This window comes from Alosa sapidissima, chromosome 12, assembly GCF_018492685.1.
Source record: "Alosa sapidissima isolate fAloSap1 chromosome 12, fAloSap1.pri, whole genome shotgun sequence".
NCBI classification, from domain to species: domain Eukaryota; kingdom Metazoa; phylum Chordata; class Actinopteri; order Clupeiformes; family Clupeidae; genus Alosa; species Alosa sapidissima.
In genome coordinates this window covers 4,698,274-4,704,273 of record NC_055968.1, presented here as the reverse complement: position 1 = coordinate 4,704,273, position 6,000 = coordinate 4,698,274, and the positions used below count along the sequence as shown (strand labels likewise).

At 47.4% G+C, this 6,000-nt stretch overlaps 1 protein-coding gene across 1 annotated transcript in view; it reads right to left on the bottom strand.

Annotated features, from left to right (window-relative positions):
• Positions 1 to 6,000, bottom strand: part of raver2 (ribonucleoprotein, PTB-binding 2) — a 65,695-nt gene that overhangs the window by 27,009 nt on the left and 32,686 nt on the right.

Genomic DNA, 6,000 nt, shown 5'->3' with positions numbered 1-6,000 from the left:
GTAACGTTGCCACTTAGATCACACTCATTCTGTGAGTGTGTGTCACCTTGTGTCTGCTTGTAGGGGGCAAACATTACATAAGTACGCATCCATCAGCGCCGCTAATGGCTGGATTACATTACAGCGCGTTTAACAGACACACTCATCCACACACAGAAATGTCCCGGCCGACAGGACCATATGCTTCGTCCCTATACCAGCTCCCTGGGGATGGACTGGGCGGTTTTAGAAGCGCTGGTTAGTACCATGTCAGAATGTCAGCGCTGTTCATCTGGCAGAAATGACAGCCGTGTATGACATGCATGTGTGGCAGGAGGAAGGAGGGCGGTGCTGCCCCCGACCCCATCTCTAGTCCTGTGTGTTCCCGACCCCATCTCTAGTCCTGTGTGTTCCCGACCCCATCTCTAGTCCTGTGTGTTCCCGACCCCATCTCTACTCCTGTGTGTTCCCGACCCCATCTCTACTCCTGTGTGTTCCCGACCCCATCTCTACTCCTGTGTGTCCCCGACCCCATCTCTAGTCCTGTGTGTCCCCGACCCCATCTCTAGTCCTGTGTGTCCCCGACCCCATCTCTACTCCTGTGTGTTCCCGACCCCATCTCTACTCCTGTGTGTTCCCGACCCCATCTCTAGTCCTGTGTGTTCCCGACCCCATCTCTAGTCCTGTGTGGTGACCCCCTGGCGTGTGTGTTCCAGCACTCCCACTCGCTCTCACATGAGCTGGCCTGTGGGGCCCAAAGACACTCTGCGCTAGTGGAGCCCCCATTGAGTGTGTGACAACACCACTTACAAACACACATCCGATCACACACACACACACACACACACACACACACTGGACACAGATACAAACACATGTCAGTAACACTAGCTTTACGAGTACATTTTACACTTGCTGACTCATTTTGCATTTGCTGTGTTCCTGTGAGGCTGTGAGAACTGCTGAATGAGCTGTGTGGTCACTGTGACCTGATTAACAGATCCAACTGACCCATCTCTAAAGAATAGTCCTGCTTTTATGGACAATTACATTTTACGAGGCCAATATTAACAGCTCAATATCTGTATGCTGACAAAAGAAACGCTTGGAACTTTTTTGAACGCTTTGAGCTTTTGAAATGATCCTAGCCATTTAACATGGCCCTGGACAACCGGTAAAAGCGTTAAGCGTTCCTGGTGATCAAAACTCCCGAGTCCCGATGTTTAGTCAACGACCTGCATCCATCCATCTGTCTCCCCATCAAAGAGGAACCTTTGGATCCACACATCCCATGCCACTGCTCTCCCCTCATAACAACAGTCTGTGCTCAGCCCATGAAAATAGCAGCACATATTTTGCTAGTTGTCAAGGGAGGATACAATGTCATTAAGTCTTCCAGGCGTGCAGCTACTATGCATGCTCCCGCGCCTCCAAGCTAAAAACAGCAAGCATCCCTGAACTGTGCTTCTAGGAAATGAATCGAGCGCATAGTATTTATTTATCTGCAATTCTTTCCTAGGCTGGTGAGAACAACAGCAAGTGCTGGGATAGGAAATGGTCCCCCGGGAGCTGTGTGTATACCCTTGTTGTGCAAATACTCTCACACAAGCAGTCACATCATAACACATTATGTAAGTGCACATGCTCTGAATCCCAGCACAATTACCAACCACTGTTTCAGAGTATCAGAGTGAAGTGACATCCTGGGAGAAGCCTAAAAGGAAAATCAGGAGCGTTTCAGGGGCTCTCAAACACAGAACATGCTCTCTCTCTCTCGTTTTAACACACACGCACACACACACACACACACAACATTTATTTCCCTCCTCTTTTCATGTGTGTGTAGACATCAGTGGTGCAATGTAGCCTCCAGGGAGATTGAGACCCCAGCAGCAGACTACTGGAGGCGAGCGAGAGAGCTGCCTCCACATCCAGCTCCGCTACCAAAGCTCCTCGCTACGCCTGATCAGGCTGTGTGTGTGTGTGGGGGGGGGGGGGACAGACTTGGAGAGAGACTGACAGATATAGAGAGATAGGGAGAAGCAAGGTGGGATGGAGAGATGACAGCAGGAGGATGAGGAACTGAAGGAGAGAGAGAGAGAGAGGGGGGGATGATGGCAAGATGAGAGAAAATACCATGAAAAAGAGAGTATTTATACAGGTAGAGTACAGTAGTCTCAAGATGAAGGCTCACTGGACTAGATGGCTTTCAGAATCCAACAATAAGACAACATATGCTAAAGGCTTTCAGACACTGACAGTAAACCACTAATAATACCAAATAGGATACAATGCTGCTGCCTGAAGTCTGATCAGCATGTGGCCTCTGCCTGCCTCACATGGGCTGACTGTAAAGTCCCTATCTCTCTCTCTCTCTGTCTCTCTCTCTCTCTCTCTCTCTCTCTCTCTCTCTGTCTCTCTCTCTCTCTCTCTGTGTGTGTGTGTATTCTCTAGGCCCTCTAGGGGCCACACATCTACAGCTCCCTCTGGGACATGCTTAAGTAGCTTTTAAATGGCCCGAGTGGCGACACACCGGCTGCCTGCTTCGCTCAGCAGCTTTCTTATGCAGCGTTCAGCACTGTCTTCACACACAGACACACACACGCCCGGCACAGGGGAGTACAAGCGTTAAGTGCTTGTGAGCACATTCAGGTTTGACCACGGTCTGAGGTCACTCTTTTGCAAAACGGGACACTTGGTGCAGTAACACCTATTAGTGTGTTTATGATGAGCTATGAGATAAAAAAGAGCATTGCCATTTCCCTCCCAGTGTTTTTGTCTTAGACAACACCATCTACATCCTGAGGAAGTAACACTTCATTTAACTCTCTCCATCTGCCTCTCCCCAGTGAATGGCTTCAGTGGCCAGAGGAATTCTCAGTTATCTGTACGCTCTCAGCTCCACGGCTGGTCCACTCCACGCCTCTTCCGTATCTGCGATGTGTGTGCGGTGAGAATGCGGTGTGTCCTGGCCAGTAAGTGTCCGCATGCTGCTAAAGAGCTGTGTCCTTTTCGTCTGGCTACTTCTCAGCTCTCAGTCTTCCAAAACCCATTATGAGACAAAAGCACAGACAGAACCACAGACAGAAGAGAAGCCGTTCATAACACTTCAGCTGCCTGCAAGATGGACCCCTACTACCTCCTACCCATCTCTCTCACTCTCTCCCCACCTCCCTCCCTTCCTCTCTCTCTCTTTCCCATCACTCTCTCTCCCCCTCCTTCTCTATGTTCCTTCTCTCACTCCCTCGGTTCTCTTCCCAGGGCACACATGAGTGAGATACTGTACTGTACAGGCAGGGAGAGGAATAAGCTGATGTCTGTGTTTGAGAGACAAACATGAAGAGAGCGATAAAGAAAAGAGAGAGAGAGAAAGCACTGAAAAACGAGTGTAGGTCATAAAGAAGTGTCTGGTGCTGTCTATTTGTCTTTCTGTGACCTAAACTTGTCTGATATCACACAACATAATGGAGGGGAGAGGGAGAAGGAGAGACAAATTGTCCCAATAGATACATGCTCACCCCCCACGCCCTACACACACACACTCACACAAACACACACATAAATCTGCTCTGACACCAATAAACACACACTCCTAGTCAGTATCCATACTCCAGCACTCACAATTCAAGCCTAGCCCATCCACTACACACACATATCACCCACCCCCGCACAACACCCACTCTCTCTCTCTCTCTCTCACATGCACGCACACACACACACAAACTCAGGGGGGAACTCTATCTCTCCTCATCCATCTTCCTCTGAGAGCATGAGGCCTACAAAGAAAGTGTGGATGAAACCATCGCTCCCCTCCCCCATCTTTAATCTCACCTCCCTGTCTCTCCTCTCCTCTCCTCTCCTCAAGGTCCTCTACCCCTCCTCTCATGCCTCCCTCCCTCATGGTCATCCTCTGACTAACCTCACTGTCCCTCGCTCACAATGTCTCTCTGACCCTCTCTGCCATTCTTCATCTCTTCATGTGCTCTCTTTCATCCCTGTATCTCTCACCTTATCTCCCTCTCTCCCCCACTCTCTCTCTATCCCTCTCTCTCTCGTATGGAGAGGTGGCTTAGGAGCAGCTCCCTCTACTCTGAGGGGGTGGAGGCCATTGATTGGCCACAGGTCTGTGTGATTGAGATGAAGCGGACGGAGGATGAAAACGAGGGATGAAAAAAAGAGGGAGGTCATACAAGAGGGCGAGAGAGAGAGAGAGAATAGCAAAGGAGGGAGGAGTGGATATAGAGGGATGGGTGGTAAACGAGTGAAGAAAGATTGTAGCAGATGAGTCAATACCAGCAGTGAGAGAGCGGCAGTGTGTGGGGGAAGAGCATGAACTGAGACCAAGAGTTCTGTGTGTGTGTGTGTGTGTGTGTGTGTGCATGTTAGGGGTGGGCGATATGGACAAAAAATAATATCTCGATATTTTTTGTGATTTTGTGATAACGATAATTAGTCGATATCCTTTAAAAAGTTTTTTGTAAAAGTCTGAGTTACTTTACAGCTCATTATTTGTGAATAGCATCAATACAATAATAACCAATAACCTAACCTGTGACGTTTTAACCAAATCAACCAATTGTCACTCTGACACATTTCCAATGTGTGGCAATGACATGGTCTAGCCAGCTACATTAGAGAAGATGAATAGGCCTAACAGTCTCCCAAAAGAAAGTCTAAAGCTGAAGTTCCTTTCAAAAACCTTTACTTAGGATTCACTGTAAAACTAAGCAGACCAACAGAGTACATCTCAGTTATTTCCTTCGATGTTTTGTTTAAGAGAAATCATGTAGGCTAGCATTCCAAGTTACAGAATAGAAACTAATGCGTTAGCTTATGGCTAATGTGTATGAGAAATCCCATAGAGATGCTAACGGTTTCATACATATTCATACACGTAGATATTTAGAGTGAACTTCAGTCCATTTAAAAAACATGAGAAACATGAGTTCTTTGTTTACAACTGACTATTAAAATACTCAAAGGCTAATGTTTTCTCTCCATATAATACCATGTAGGAAAAAATGTGACTGTCTCATCAATGTTACGTGAACAGAAGTAGCTGCACAAAATCCCAAGTATGTCTCGGTCTCACTACACAAAATAAACATTAGGACTGCGTGTGACAAGGTGGACCCTCTAGCGATCATGTGACACTTGCTCTGCTGCAACCAGGGGCTTCTCTCCATACGCCTCCTGTATTTAGTGAATGTATGTGTGGTGTGTGTGTGGGGGGGTTTCAGTGAGTGATTTTCGATGTTTTATCCCCATAAATAATTTAAATACTCGATAATGCAAATTTGCACATCGTTAAAACAACAATCACTATATTATCGCAGACCCACCCCTAGTGCATGTGTGTGTATTGCGAATCCTGAAGTGTTCTGCACTAGCTGGGCGGTGCATTAGTAGTACAGCAGCACTCCACAAATCCACTGCTCATTACACAATCTGACCTGCACTACACACACACACACATACATAAACACATGCACAGTGTGCCAGTAGATTTATCACTCCATTATATCATTTCTATCACAAACACACATCCCAACACCTCATTGTGTGTGTCTGCACGCGATGAGTGTGTAAGTGTGTGTGTGTGTGTGTTTATAAGTGCATGTATGAATATATAGATGAGCAAATGAGGTGTCTATGAGTGGATGCATGAGGTGTGTGCGACCAAGCATGTGTGCCTTTAGGTAAGGTGAGTGGTTGAGTGTGTCTGAGTGTGTGTGTGTGTGTGTGTGTGCGTGCGTGCGTGTGTGTGTGTGCACACGTGTGTGTTTGTGTCAGAAAGACGTATGTATGTATGTTTGTGTGGCATTGGAGAAGGCTAACAGCAGGGCAGTGGATGAAAGGCTCTATATATAGAGGCAAGAGGAGGGCATTTGTCATTTAGTAGAGAGCCAAGCAGCTGAGACTGAAACCCAACCCACAGACCAACAGACACTCACACTCACAGAGCCCACTGGTTCCACAGGAAGAGTCATGGTCCGCAACACACACACACACACACACACA